The sequence below is a fragment of the Pinus tabuliformis genome, chromosome J, assembly GCF_031772625.1.
Source record: "Pinus tabuliformis cultivar Carrire ecotype Pingquan chromosome J, CPIR1, whole genome shotgun sequence".
In the NCBI taxonomy this organism is placed as follows: Eukaryota; Viridiplantae; Streptophyta; class Pinopsida; order Pinales; family Pinaceae; genus Pinus; species Pinus tabuliformis.
This window is the reverse complement of record NC_142295.1, coordinates 88,916,231-88,932,104: the sequence shown is the minus strand read 5'-3', so window position 1 is coordinate 88,932,104 and position 15,874 is coordinate 88,916,231. Positions and strand designations below refer to the sequence as shown.

General features: G+C 42.0%; 1 protein-coding gene across 3 annotated transcripts in view; it reads left to right on the top strand.

Annotated features, from left to right (window-relative positions):
* Nucleotides 1-13,033, top strand: part of LOC149225653 (uncharacterized) — a 108,669-nt gene extending 95,636 nt beyond the window's left edge. For all 3 annotated transcript variants that reach the window (XR_016247684.1, XR_016247686.1, XR_016247685.1), the window contains one exon: nucleotides 13,003-13,033. The gene's annotated coding sequence lies outside the window, so the exon portion shown is untranslated. The remainder of the gene's footprint in view (nucleotides 1-13,002) is intronic.
* Nucleotides 13,034-15,874: the final 2,841 nt, after the last annotated feature.

The following is a 15,874-nucleotide window of genomic DNA, read 5'->3' as shown; positions in this document are numbered from 1 at the left end:
CACATTGTGGGGTTTGTCCCTGGCTAGCGCCACATCTTGTGTCCTCTTGTCTTGGCTTGTCTTCTGCGATTTATAGTCATGTTCTATCTGCAGTTTACTTTATGCTGATGTAATTGCTAATATGGAAAAGAAATTAAATAAATTGCTCTAGCAAAAAACATACCTAAAATTAACACAGATCAATATCACAAGAGAGTGTCTCAAACCACTCATACTGATCCCAGATCAGTTTCATTGATCCCAGAACAATGGAAGTCATCCTAGCATAGGGAGTATGGTAGATACAATGATGCGTCCATTGATAGTACTACTATGGTCCCTATCCTCATTTCCCTGCTCATTGATCAGATGAGAGGTACTTCCCATGAGTCCTAGACTGCATGGGTAGGATGCCTCGACAGGAGAACTAATCATCCTGTCCATAGGAGAACGAATCATCCTGTCCAGTGGATGCCACGAAGAACTAATTATCCTGGACTACAGGAGAACTAATCATCCTGGCCCACAGGAGAACTAATCATCCTGTTCCACAGTCGCCACGGGGTGTCACAGGGGAAGGTTGAATTTTTTACCCTGTACATAGTGCACCACTAGGGGATGGTGAGTCGCCCTGTGGTCACATGTCACTCCAGTAAGTACCCCAAGCCCTCCAGAGCTCCCAGAGCTCAATGTATGCAACATGCAGGACCCTTTTACAAAGGTCTTTCAACGACTCCAAGTCGTTCGGGAAAATCACAGATTTGATCTTTCTTGAGGCTTTGACAAAATTTCTGCGACCTGTACATCAGTCTCAATGCGATGGAGCCTGCTCGCTCATCGACTTACCATATCCCAGATAAGGCAGTATCTGATGTCTATCTGCTGGAGCAATCATCGATTACATGATTCCTCAATAATCAAATCCCCCCTCTGGTTGTCACAGAGAATCACAGTGGTATTCATCATGTGTACAAACAACTCACTTAAGAGCTTCTGCAACCATTTAGCTTCACACGAGATCATACTTGTAGCTATGTATTCGGTCTCGACGATGCTTATAACAACCGACTTCTGCTACCTGCTCATCCATGATATCGAAGTAAAATCCAAAGAGAACCAACATTGAGAAGTGCTCTAGTGTTCGTCCACATTGCCTGCCCAATCAACATTCGAATAATCATGCAGTTTCATATTTCCGGCAGTGTATCTCAATCCATGAGAGATTGTGCCCCGAAGATATCTCAGAAGACTCTTGGCACCAATCCAGTGAGGCTCAACCAAATATGAGCTCACCATGCTAACTGCAAAACATATGTCCGGACGGAAGTTCACCAAGAACATCAACGCGAATGAGTTTATGAAACGAGGCATTGCTGCATTTCCCAAATCTGGTTCGACATCACTACCATATAACTTCTGAAAGTTAAGATCCTCGAGGTAGTCGCAGGCTTGCAGTTTATCATTCCACATCCGGAATCCAACTCCCTCTTACTTCTGCAAATGAGAGGGTTTGCACGTGTCAGAAATAGGTCATCGTCATAAGGTGCCTTTATGAGAGGTCTATAATCCACAACCTTCGGGTAATGGTTTGGATCGGTTTCACTCCTAGTGAGTCAGCTTCATCAGACAGCTATCAATTCTCTCATACTACGCTCGAGGTGTTTTGCTTCAAGCCATAGAGGGCTTTCTTCCACCTGCATACGTGAGATTCCTGATCATGAATCTCAAACCCCTTGGGCTGGAAATGGTCCCCTTGTGAGATTTTCCTTTGGTACATCTCAACATGTCCTTTCATGCTCTTTTTGAATTCAGGCATCCCTGTCACCATCTGACTCACAAATCTCCAGTGCTATGTGTAAATGGACATGGTCCCCAAGTGGACTTCCTACAACTTGATACAACCCTGAACTCAAAAACATCTTTGAAAATTCTATTTTCAAACACGTACATTTCCATTGATGAGTGCCACCTCGTAAACTTTGACTTCCATTGCTGAAATGGACACCGGGTTCTTCTTGCGATCACGTACATTAAAGAGATTCTGTAAATGAATCGAGTTACCCTCATTCAATTGAGGGGTAACATTCCCTACACCCTTTCCGGGATAGGTGGCATTGGCTCCAAGTATAATCCCACGATTGTTTCCATCTCTACCAAATTAGAGAGTGCACCTTTCTATCCGATGAAGTGCCTTGAAGCACTACAATCAATAAGCCAGATTCCCAAAGAATCTGAAGGAGAGGGCCAATACAAGATAACGCTTCTTTATCTTATCGAAAACAACATTTGATTCTTCATACTCGGGGTTCCTTGCTTTCTTTGAAGAGTCGGCCATTTCCTTGATGACCTGCATTCCCTGTTATTCCTTTGATCATTGAAGATGTCCCTAGAATGATTGTTATCTTCATCAAGAGATGTGTCTCTGCCATTCGGACACTCCTTCGCATAATGGCCGAACTTATTACAACCAAGGCATCTGCCTTTCCTTCCACCCTTAGATCCGGACTTCCCATTGAAGTGATCTTTAGGTAGGCCATTAGAAACTTCTGCTGCGCCATTCTGATAATATTCTCTGCTTCGACTTCACCCTTGGTGAATTTGAAGAGGGATGAGGAATCCACTGATCCTTTTGTCCTTTCCCAACTATCTTCGGTGATTGCACTTTCACTCTTGCTTGGGCATTGTTTTCACCTAAGCTATGATACCATGTTAATTTTAGGTATGTTCTATGCTTAAAGCAGTTTATTTCAATTTTCACAGTAAGATTAATATCTTTTCCAAATTAGCAATCACATCAGCATTAAAGTAAACTGCAGATAGAACATAAACATAAATCGCAAAAGACAAAGCCAAGACAAGAGGACACAAGATGTGGCGCTAGCCAGGGACAAACCCCAATGTGGGGAAACCCTTGATCAATTCTTTTTCTATGTTCTTCAATAGTTCAGCAGAGAGAGGGAGAGAGATAGTACATTTACAACAGAAGTCAACACTTTGACTTTCTAGATAAGAGAATAGATCATCTTTACATGAGATCAGTTGAAGACATGCTGCTTCAATTAATTCTCCAAGGTGACTCCTTCACCTATCATTGTGCTGCATCTCATCCATGTGCTGTAGCTCACCGTGTTACACCATGCTGCACCCATCATCACAATCCGGGACCTCATGCAGCTGCTGTCCCAGTGTTTATCATTTCTGTACATAGTGCCACTGCTGCACCATGCTTACGGCTGTCCCACTGTACTTGCTGCACTGTACTTGCTGCTGTCCATGCTTTACCATGCTGCTGCTGTCCATGATTCTACATGCTTGCAGCTGACCCATGTATAAGCTTGCTGATCTGATGAGGGTACCTGAGGCAGACCTAAACTTCCTTCATAATCACTAAACAATCCAAAAGAGCAGCTCTAAGAGACCCTTGCTATGATGTTATGGCATATGGCCTAGCACATAGCAACTCAAAAGTAAATGTCCTCAAAACAATTACATAAAAACATCATTAATGCAACACATTAAGGAGCAGACTCCAAATCTTTCCTTCACTGTATAACTGTGGCTTATCAAACAGTCCTTAAGGCATACGATAAACAACTTCTTTTATCACAGCAAACATGCTGTCCTTACAGGCTTATTCATGTAGTGATAAGACCCTTTCTTGCTGTGGTTAAGAGTCTCTCCTTGACTGTGTCTAAGGGTTCTCTTTTACTGAAGTTTAAGGCCTCCCTTTTAACTGCGTGTAAGGTCTCTTGACTGCGGATTAAGGGCTAGATAAACAGCAGCTTGGGAAGCAGATAAGGCAGCGGATTAGGCCTTCTGTAGCTGTGGATAGGGCGTTCATTTAGGGCCTATATAAGCCGTGTATAGAACCTCCTCTTAGCTGCGTATAAGTGCCTAGTTGCTGCGGAATAGGATCACTGTTTAGCTGTGAGTAAGGGCTCAAACTACTGCAGATTAGGGCACCTTAGGACAGCATATAAGGGTCTCTTTAATAGTGAATGAGGGCCACCCTTAACTGCTGATAGAGCTCCCTCCTTGACTGCGTTGAGCCTTCTCTTTTGACTGTGCCTTGATCTCGTATAGAACAGCAGTTAGGGCATCTCCCTTTAGGTCAGCGTTTGGATGACTTCTCTCCTCCATGACAACATTAAGGTCTCTTTTGGATTGCGGATTAGGGCATGGAATATTCCCTTTGACTGCGTCTAGATGTTCCTCCTTTACCTGCAGCAGTCTGCTGCTAGGGCATCCTCCTTACTGCGGCTAGGGCATCATGAGACTTAGGCCAGCGTATACTCTTAGTATCTCTCCTCCCACCAAAACCCAAAGACATGTGGAGAGGAAGAGATCACAAGAAGAGTGTGTGTCTAAATGACTTGAAGACCTCCTTTTATAGTAAAACGTTGAGCACAAGTGGGGTATATTTGGTTGCTGGCCGACCTTGACGAATTGTCCCATAATACAAATAAATTCATATCTCCATGAATACTTATTGGAATCGGATGATCTTTAGATCAATCCTACACCTCTTGATGAGAGGGATCCAAGAAAAATATCAGCTTCCATTAATAAGATGACCCACATGGATTTTGGTCCTAGTTGCCAATTTTAACACTCCCTCTCAACTAGGGAGAACTCCATTCGTTGATCCATTTGTACAACTGTACTATCTCTGCCATCGGTGCCCTGCGCTGCTTTGCTCTGCTCTGTTTTGCTGAACCATGAAGAAGAAGAATTGATCGAGAATGTCTCATACCATTCTCCATAGATTGGAAGTCAGTTTCATCTGAAGAGAGTGTGTCACATCACTCTTACTGACCCGAAGTCAGTTTCATCTGAAGAGAGTGTGTCACATCACTCTTACTGACCCGAAGTCAGTTTTATTGATCCCAGATCAATATCACAAGAGAGTGTCTCAAACCACTCATACTGATCCCAGATCAATATCACAAGAGAGTGTCTCAAACCACTCATACTGATCCCAGATCAATGGAGGTCATCCTAGCATAGGGAGTACGGTAGATACAACGATGCGTCCATCGGTAGTATACCATGGTCCCTATCCTCATTTCACTGCTCATTGATTAGATAAGAGGTACTTCCCATGAGTCCCAGACTGCATGGGTAGGATGCCTCGACAGGAAAACTAATCATCCTGTCCATAGGAGAACGAATCATCCTGTCCAGTGGATGCCACGAAGAACTAATCATCCTGGACTACAAGAGAACTAATCATCCTGTTCCACAGTCGCCACGGAGAACGAATCATCCTGGCCCACAAGAGAACCAATCATCCTGTTCCACAGTCGCCACGGGGTGTCACAGGGGAAGGTTGAATTTTTCACCCTGTACATAGTGCACCACCAGGGGATGGTGAGTCGCCCTGTGGTCACATGTCGCTCCAGTAAGTACCCCAAGCCCCCCAGAGCTCCCAGAGCTCAATGTATGCAACATGCAGGACCCTTTTACAAAGGTCTCTCAACGACTCCAAGTCGTTCGGGAAAATCACAGATTTGATCTTTCCTGAGGCTTTGACAAAATGTCTGCGACCTGTACATCAGTCTCAATGCGATGGAGCCTCCTCGCTCATCGACTTACCATATCCTAGATAAGGCAGTATCTGATGTCTATCTGCTGGAGCAATCATCGATTACAGGATTCCTCAATAATTGAATCCCCCCTCTGGTTGTCACAGAGAATCACAGTGGTATTCATCATGTGTACAAACAACTCACTTAAGAGCTTCTGCAACCATGTAGCTTCACACGAGATCATACTCGTAACTATGTATTCGGTCTCGGCGGTGCTTATAACAACCGAATTCTGCTTCCTGCTCATCCATGATATCAAAGCAGAATCCAAAGAGAACTGGCACTAAGAAGTGCACTAGTGTTTGTCCACACTGCCTGCCCAGTTAGCATTCGAATTGCAGTTTCATATTTCCGGCAGTGTATCTCAATCCATGAGAGATTGTGCCCCGAAGATATCTCAGAAGATTCTTGGCACCAATCTAGTGAGACTCAACCAAATATGAGCTCACCATGCTAACTGCAAAACATATGTCCGGACGGAAGTTCACCAAGAACATCAACGCGAATGAGTTTATGAAACTCAGAAGCATTTCCAAAATCTGGTCCGACATCACTACCATATAACTTCTGAAATTTAAGATCCTCGAGGTAGTCACAGGCTTGCAGTTTATCATTCCACATCCGGAATCCAACTCCCTCTTACTTCTGCAAATGAGAGGGTCTGCACCTGTCAGAAATAGGTCGTCGTCGTAAGGTGCTGTTATGAGAGGTCTATCATCCACAACCTTCGGGTAATGTTTGGATCGGTTTCACTACTAGTGAGTCAGCTTCATCAGACAACGATCAATTCTCTCATACTACTCCCGGGGTGTTTTGCTTCAAGCCATAGAGGGCTTCCTTCCACCTGCATACGTGAGATACCTGATCATGAATCTCAAATCCCTCGGGTTGTTCCAAACCTGTGGACTTGCTATATGGGGGGAATGGTCCCCTTGTGAGATTTTCCTTCGGTACATCTCAGACATGTGCTTTCATGCTCTTTTTGAATTCAAGCATCCTTGTCACCATCTGACTCGCAGACCTTCGGTGCTATGTGTCAATGGACATGGTCCCCAATGGACTTCCTACAACCCTGAACTCAAAAACATCTTTGAAAATTATTTTCAAACACGTACCTTTCCATCGATGAGTGCCACCTCGTAACCTTTGACTTCCATTGCTGAAATGGACACCAGGTTCTTCTTGCGATCACGTACATAAAAGAGATTCTATAAATGAATCGAGTTACCCTCATTCAATTGAGAGGGGTAACATTCCCTACACCCTTTTCGGGATAGGTGGCATCGGCTCCAAGTATAATCCCATGATTGTTTCCATCTCTACCAAATTAGAGAGTGCACCCTTCTATCTGATGAAGTGCCTTGAAGCACTACAATCAATAAGCTAGATTCCCAAAGAATCTGAAGGAGAGGGCCAATACAAGATAACGCTTCTTTATCTTATCGAAAACAACATTTGATTCTTCATACCTGGGGTTCCTTGATTTCTTTGAAGAGTCGGCCATTTCCTTGATGACCTGCATTACCTGTCATTCCTTTGATCATTGAAAATGTCCCTGGAATGATTGTTATCTTCATTAAGAGATGTATCTCTGCCATTTGGATACTCCTTTGCATAATGGCCGAACTTATTACAACCAAGGCATCTGCCTTTCCTTCCACCCTTAGATCCGGACTTCCCATTGAAGTGATCTTTAGGTAGGCCATCAGAAACTTCTGCTATGCCATTTTGATAATATTCTCTGCTTCGACTTCACCCTTGGTGAATTTGAAGAGGGATGAGGAATCCATTGATCCTTTTGTCCTTTCCCAATTGTCTTTGGTGATTGCACTTTCACTCTTGCTTGTGCATTGTCTTCACCTCAGCTCTGATACCATGTTAATTTTAGGTATGTTCTATGCTTAGAGCAATTTATTTCAATTTTCACAGTTAGATTAATATCTTTTCCAAATTAGCAATCACATCAGCATTAAAGTAAACTGCAGATAGAACATAAACATAAATCGCAGAAGACAAGCCAAGACAAGAGGACACAAGATGTGGCGCTAGCCAGGGACAAACCCCAATGTGGGGAAACCCTTGATCAATTCTTTTTCTATGTTCTTCAATAGTTCAGCAAAGAGAGGGAGAGAGACAGTACATTTACAACAGAAGTCAACACTTTGACTTTCTAGATAAGAGAATAGATCATCTCTACATGAGATCAGTTGAAAACATGCTGTTTCAACTAATTCTCCAAGGTGACTCCTTCACCTATCATTGTGCTGCATCTCATCCATGTGCTGTAGCTCACCGTGTTGCACCATGCTGCACCTATCATCACAATCCGGGACCTCATGCAGCTGCTGTCCCAGTGTTTATCATTTCTGTACATAGTGCCATTGCTGCACCATGCTTACGGCTGTCCCAATGTACTTGCTGCACTGTACTTGCTGCTGTCCATGATTCTACATGCTTGCAGCTGACCCATGTATAAGCTTGCTGATCTGATGAGGGTACCTGAGGCAGACCTAAACTCCCTTCATAATCACTAAACAGTCCAAAAGAGCAGCTCTAAGAGACCCTTGCTATGATGCTATGGCCTATGGCCTAGCACATAGCAACTCAGAAGTAAATGTCCTCAAAACAATTACATAAACATCATTAATGCAACACATTAAGGAGCAGACTTCAAATCTTTTCTTCACTGTATAACTATGGCTTATCAAACAGTCCTTAAGGCATACGATAAACAACTTCTTTTATCACAGCAAACATGCTGTCCTTACAGGCTTATTCATGTAGTGATAAGACCCTTTCTTGCTGTGGTTAAGAGTTTCTCCTTGACTGTGTCTAAGGGTTCTCTTTTACTGAAGTTTAAGGCCTCCCTTTTAACTGCGTGTAAGGTCTCTTGACTGCGGATTAAGGGCTAGATAAACAGCAGCTAGGGAAGCAGATAAGGCAGCGGATTAGGCCTTCTGTAGCTGTGGATAGGGCCTTCATTTAGGGCCTATATAAGCCGTGTATAGAACCTCATCTTAGCTGCGTATTAGTGCCGAGTTGCTGCGGAATAGGATCACTGCTTAGCTGTGAGTAAGGGCTCAACCTACTGCGGATTAGGGCACCTTAGGACAGCGTATAGGTGCCTCTTTAATAGTGAATGAGGGCCACCCTTAACTGCTGATAGAGTTCCCTCCTTGACTGCGTTGAGCCTTCTCTTTTGACTGTGCCTTGATCTCGTATAGAACAACAGTTAGGGCATCTCTCTTTAGGTCAGCGTTTGGACTTCTTCTCTCCTCCATGACAGCGTTAAGGTCTCTTTTGGATTGCGGATTAGGGCATGGCATATTCCCTTTGACTGCGTCTAGATGTTCCTCCTTTAACTGCGGCTAATCTGCTGCTAGGGCATCCTCCTTACTGTGGCTAGGACATTATGAGACTTAGGCCAGCGTATGCTCTTAGTATCTCTCCTCCCACCAAGACCCAAAGACATGTGGAGAGGAAGAGATCACAAGAAGAGTGTGTGTCTAAATGACTTGAAGACCTCCTCCTTTTATAGTAAAACGTTGAGCACAAGTGGGGTATATTTGGTTGCTAGCCGACCTTGACGAATTGTCCCATAATACAAATAAATTCATATCTCCATGAATACTTATCGGAATCAGATGATCTTTAGATCAATCCTACACCTCTCGATGAGAGGGATCCAAGAAAAATATCAGCTTCCATTAATAAGATGACACACATGGAGTTTGGCCCTTCGGTCTTGGTCATGTGGGTATTGGTGAGCTTGTTCCTTAGAAGTATCTTATGGGACATGTTGACACTACGGTACGACATGACGAAGCAATGTTGCAGAGAGCGTCCCCCCCCGGTTCTAAGGCCCAAAGCGCGTCCCGTATGGATTCGTATAGGAAGCGTCCTCGGAAGTGCGACTCCAAAATTCAAAAGCACTGTTCTGCCTATTTTGGACGCTTCCTGGATATTTCCGAAGCTTTCCTCCAAAGCGCGCTTCCGAATCTCCGAAGCGTGATTTGTACGGCGCTTCGGAGTGCGAAGCGTACGCTTCCCGTAAGGTTCTGCCTATTTTGGACGCTTCCTGGATATTTCCGAAGCTTTCCTCCAAAGCGCGCTTCCGAATCTTCGAAGCGTGATTTGTACGGCGCTTCGGAGTGCGAAGCGTACGCTTCCCGTAAGGTTTCGTATGATTCCGGAAAAGCACCGCGCAAAGGGAAGAAATGCGATTTTTTTTTTTTTTAGCTGACTTGGCATAAAGGGGGTGGGTCCACCTTGGGTTAGGGTGAGGTTAGGGTGAGGAATGAAGGGAATAAAGCCTCCATTCATTCCTCATTTGCTCACTTTGAGTTTATGAGAGTTGGAGAAGAGAAGAGAGGAGAGGAGAGGAAAAGAGAGGAGAAGAGAGGAGAGCTTGGAGGAGTGAAGGAGGAGGAGCTAGGAGAAGGAGGAGGAGCTTGGAGGACTTCATCTACAAGAGCTAAAGAGTTAAGTTCAAACCTCAAACTCCCTTATTTTTTTGACATTTTTTTTGTATTTTTCTCCTCCCTCTCCTACTCTTTCCCATTGTTTCTACTTGCTCCTTTACTTGCAGGTTGTCCACCACCTATATCCATATTCCAAGACGGTGTTCTTTTGGCTTCTATGTATCATTCCCCTCTTGGTTTTAATGATGGCAAGGGGGAGTAGGAATAGAAGGGAAGAAGCACAAGAGGAGGCCCGCCGCCACGTTCTCTTCGTGGTGGAAGGAGGAGAGATTAGTAGATATATTCACAATTTACTACTTTTGTCATAGATTACTCATTAGACTTGTAGGCTTGTGAATTTGAATTTTAAAACTTTTTTGTCTTGGCGGTGACCAAGTGACATATTTTGTAAACATTATTATTTGAATTTTGGACATGACAAATGTTGACAGTTGCTCACTTGCTAGATAAATCATAATATGCTCTATGGTTTATGTTTTATAATATGCTTAAATGTTTTATGTTTTATAATATGCTTAAAAATTTGATGTATGTTTGTAATCGCTAGAATATAGATGGTTGATGTACATACTAGTAACTACAATGGAATCATGGATGCCATATCTATCTTGATTTATGCAAAAATATGCATGTTTTCATGTCTTCTACAACTAATTTGGTATTTGGGATGTTTGTTTTGAGTATAAATGCAAATATATATATATATATATATATATATATATATATATATAGCAGACGCTTCGCTTCCTAGATTTTTGGAAAATGACACTTCCGCGTCCCCACTTCCAAAAAACGTCCCCGCTTCGTCCCTGCTTCGTGCAACATTGTGACGAAGGCCTCAAACATTTCTTCTTTATGATGTGAGAGATGAAGTAATCCTTCACCGAATCAAGGATGATTTGCTTTACCCCAATTTCTTAGCATGTTTTGTCAATTCCTCAGGATTGGTGGGATGTGCAATTTCCATATTCAGAATATACCACAGTCAACTTTATCCAAGAGATTCTGCAACTTGCACTCACTCGGTGTAGAGTCAGAAGTGCCCTCCAACATGTGACTCTTTCAAAGGCCAAATTCGGCCGTTGCTTTAACCCCTAATAGCGCACTTGAACAAACAGATAAACTCAAATAAATCAGATCTGCAACCTATCCTAGGTGCATATTGCTTATGTCAGGACACTAACAATCTTCCAATCACTAGAAGCTTCTGTGTATCTCAGCCAACAACTTATCAAGTTATCACAAGTCTGGATTTGTTTCACTCACTAAAATTTGGACATTGCACCTGCTGAAATCCTCTGACAACTCCCTTTCACAGGGAGCAGCCCATGCCGTACATGGATTTGCAGGACTTTAGTGAATCTGCTATAATACCATGTTAAACTTCAAACCATGGTAAGTAGATACTGCATTTAGAAAATATTAACCCTAAGGCTGGGAGCTTAAAATTCAAACACTTCAATCAATACAACAAATCTGAGTTATGTTAATCTACAAACACATAGTGCTGGAAATTATGAATAGTTAAAACACATGAATCATAACCTCTCAAATTTGCATCTTTATTCTATTTTGAGCTAGAAAGAAGAAAATTACAATGCATAGGCTCAAAACTAAGCTTTCCAATCAACATAGTATAGGAAGAAGAGGGAAGATATAATGTCTCTGGTCACCCTAGTTGACTTAGTCAAACCCTAACCCTAATCCAATCAGCCAGTGTGCCCTCCTACATGGATATAAGTGCCAAAGATATTGCATCTACATTGAAGGATCACTGTGGCATGTATGCATGCAAACTCTCCCTTGGGAGCTGCATCTTCATCAGCTCCTTATGCAATCACCCTAGCTGTTCTAGGTAGTAGGGATATGCACCCTACTATAATGAGAACAAGGGCACGCAAAAATAAACATCAAAATAGAAAAGCTAACTAAAGTAGAACTGCTATCTAAAAACAGGTTCCCTCACTCTCTCCTTCATAACTCCATTACTGCTCTCAAGAACATTAGTTCTGTGCCATCACTCTGATCTGCTGCACCTGCATGCTGTCTGCACAAGAACCAAGGTCACCTCTTCTGGAGCTGCTGTGCTATCAAGGATCTGCTGTGTATGCTGGCTGTGCCCAGCTGTAGGAGAATACTAATCCAAACGACCAGGTAAAACTCTTAATGTTACGTGTGGGTTGACAACATATAAATTGTGTATGGGTTTTGGTAAGTCAAACGTTACTATCAGTACAAAAGACTTCGAGTTTTTTTGATGAATTCAAGATAAAGTGTTTAAGAACAAAATCCCTACATCGGTCTCTCAATGCATTTACAGTATCACTGTTATACTGTGATCGCCAACATCTTTGATACTTGGTGGGCAATTATTCCCAACAAGTTTTATATATTGGTATGTCATTTAATTCGTATGGGTAAGAATTAGCAAATTTATTTCTTCATGTAAAATTGAAGATCCTTTTCGATATTTAGTCAATGGTGCAAGACTCGTGTTTTATATCCTTCTGTACTTACGAATTGTTGTAAAACACACACAAACTGGAAACCAAATAAACTGTATATTAATTGATTTCAATTTTCAATAAATGATGTACAATGTGTACATATTAATACATACAGGAAACAGTTGAATCAGATTCCAGGTCTTCTTGGACTCCAATAACTACTCAAATTGGCCCAAGCTTAATCCCGAGGTTTAGCTGTGTAACAATTGTAAACTAAACCTTTTGGTACCATCTTTCCTAGCTGCCGTTATTAAGGGCAACCAGTTCTTTGATACCTAGTCAACAACATGATGACTGTTACAGTTACAGCCATCTTTTTAAATGTTAAGATGATCGGTTAGGTTATATGAAAGGTTTTTATTACCAGACGATCATGTAATCTCTGTATTGAGTTGTATGGTAACAGAGAGTTGGATGTTTGAAATTTACCGGTCACTTCTTGTGCAGATACAGTGCTTTCTTGAATAGGAGAAGACAATGAGCACATTCTATCTCAAACAGGACTCACAGATCAGTGAGTGCAGAGGGAACTCAATATCGTGTGTGCATAATTAATTATTTGTATCAGTGAAAGTTATTATCTGCTGTTTAAGGAAGGTTATGAGAATACTTTTGATCTTATTGTAGTTTGTTATGTTCACTGAGTTTGTTATACGACAAGTAAAATGTGCAATCAGACTGCATAAAGTAACCTGAGAGTAGAGTTCCAAGTGCAGTCAAAGTTATATAATGGTGTGCCTCTATTTAATTACCTTCCGAAATAGTTGAACTATTACGAATTCTCTTATAGTGATCTCTACTAAAATTTACCTATCAAGTCTTGAGAAATCAGACATCAGAAATAGCAATGGTGGTACCGTGGTGCCCAGGACATCATTGAAAAGTACTGCTGTTATACAGATACCCATGTTTAGTTTTTGTTTTCGCTGTTAAGTGGGATTTAATGTCATAAACAGACTTCGATGCTGAGATAGAATCTAGCTAATAGTTGATTACAGAACACATGATGACCCAGATATGGCGTCATTATAGAAGCTTAAAGAGAGCTATGTTTTTCCGAATAAAAAGCTTCCATTAACTATTAACTCATCCTTCCAGAGAAATGAATAGGAACGAGCCTGGCCTGCACCCACTCAAATGATTGAATGAATGGCCTTTTTCATCGATGCCCACACGACTTTCCATTAGTCAGATACCAACCAATCAAATGAATGAATGGGTTAGGCGTCCTAAGTGCTGGGGTGCCCATAAGGATAACCCAGTGCGCAATGTCACTTCCCGTTAAACCAGTCAAAGAAACTATAATGAATCACTGGTCCTGCCAGCTAACGACTCAAAGGTTCCCGGTCCTGCTGGCTAACGACTCAACCACTCATTAGGTCAGTCATGGGAATTCTTTCAAATGCCTAAAACCGCTTCCATGGCCATTTTCACCAACGCCCACACGACTTTCCAACCTTTAAGTGCGAGCCCCAAAAAAAGAGTGAAATGGATTGAAACGGATCTTTCCTGGAGAATAATCGGGTTCTACCGCCCTTCCAATAGGTGAAGAGTGGTGCCTTCCCAGAGGATATTCTAGACCTTAACTTATGAAACATGTAGCTACTATAGAGGAGAACAAGACCGGGTCTACCCATGAAGTATAAAGGAAGGTCACTGATTGGAGCGGAACCCACTTCAATTGCTAGAGCAGAGTACACTATAACTTCAATGGCTGGACTAGAACGGAGCCCAGGCCCACAAACCTATAGCAGCTAGCAATTGTGGGGGAATTTTCATTTGTATTACACTTTAAGGCTCTTCGGCATTCATTCAGATTTTCCCTAATAGCTCCTTGCCCGATGCGGACAAGCTACTTCTAACCTCTCCCCTTGGTCGAGTCACTTAACGTACCTTAAGGTGCTGAGAACGGCGATCATGAAGTGTTAAGCTGTCTCGACTAAAAGGAGAGGTTTTTTCCTTGCCTATTCTTCTTCTTTATTGAGGCTAGGTTTCTAGAGCGAATTTTCCCTCTCATGATAGCTAGGTAACGCCAGGTTTCTAGAGTGAATTGACCATCCTAGTAGGTCAGTTATCAGAGTAGACATTATCGTCCCATACGCCAGGTTTGAACTAGTGAATTCACCAGTCGTTCGCTAAGTTCAACGGTCAATTAAGCACTCGCAGGGCCAGGTTCATCGATAGGATTTACCACTTTGACAAAACCCTGTTTGCACTCTCTATTATCCCCATACGCTAGGTTTCTAGATAGGATTTACCATCTTAATCAATAGGCTTTGTATACACTTTCTATCGGTATCTCCAAAAGTTGAAAGAGGTATATCCGAAGACTTTAGATACAATTATTTCAGTAGCACCCCAGTGGCTGCAGCAGTTCAAAATGAAGATCGAGAGCCACAGCCAGTTCCAAGCTTCCAAATTCAGTAGATCCAGCTTACCTAGTTCCCATCTCACCAGAGGGAAGGCAGGATCATAGCCAGTTGTTAGTTGATATTAATATATATTAAAACATATATATAAAGTGATTTTTACACACACAGGGCCATGAATGCAGCTTTCTCGAGCACTGTCAAAACTTAAAATTGGGTTGTCTATCTGTTAAAACATTCACATGTCTAAATCAATGTTGCTGACGTCATCATCGAAATAAAATCAGCCAAGATTCAGAAAAACAAAAAAATTGTTAAAAAAAATATTGGTAAAATTTGGGAAACATCGGCGAGATTTAAAAAAAAACCAAAAATATTTTTTTATTGTCAATTTTTTTTAACATCTGAAGTAACAACAACATCAAATAAATGCACTGCCACATATATATATGAAAATATAATTAATATATAAGACAAATAAGATGTCTGGTGCTACATCACACATCAACACTGAATCATGAATCTTGAATCGAGAGTGCTGACTCAGCCTCAAAATATCAACAAAAAATATAATAATTGTATCTTGTCATCAATGAGTTATCTACAATGAAATTAAATACATAATCAAGTGATTTCCGTTGCCCCTTGTACATGCAAACATAATGACTTTTCCTCTAGAGAAGGCCTTGGGGTTAGCATTGGACTTTATGTTCTCTAGAAGTAGGAGGTAGATTCTGACGTCCTCTACTGGTGCCCATGCTATTAATAAGTCTAACTCCACTCTATTTGAGTCCCTAAAGGTGGTGGTGTCACCTCCTCCTCGTCTCTCCCCCCTACTACCTCTTCTAGAGCCACCTCCTCGTCGAACTAATCAGGGACCAATTCCATGAAAGGCCTCTTGGTCTTAACCTTCCATGCAACGATGGTGTCAATCACATCCAATGGGATGG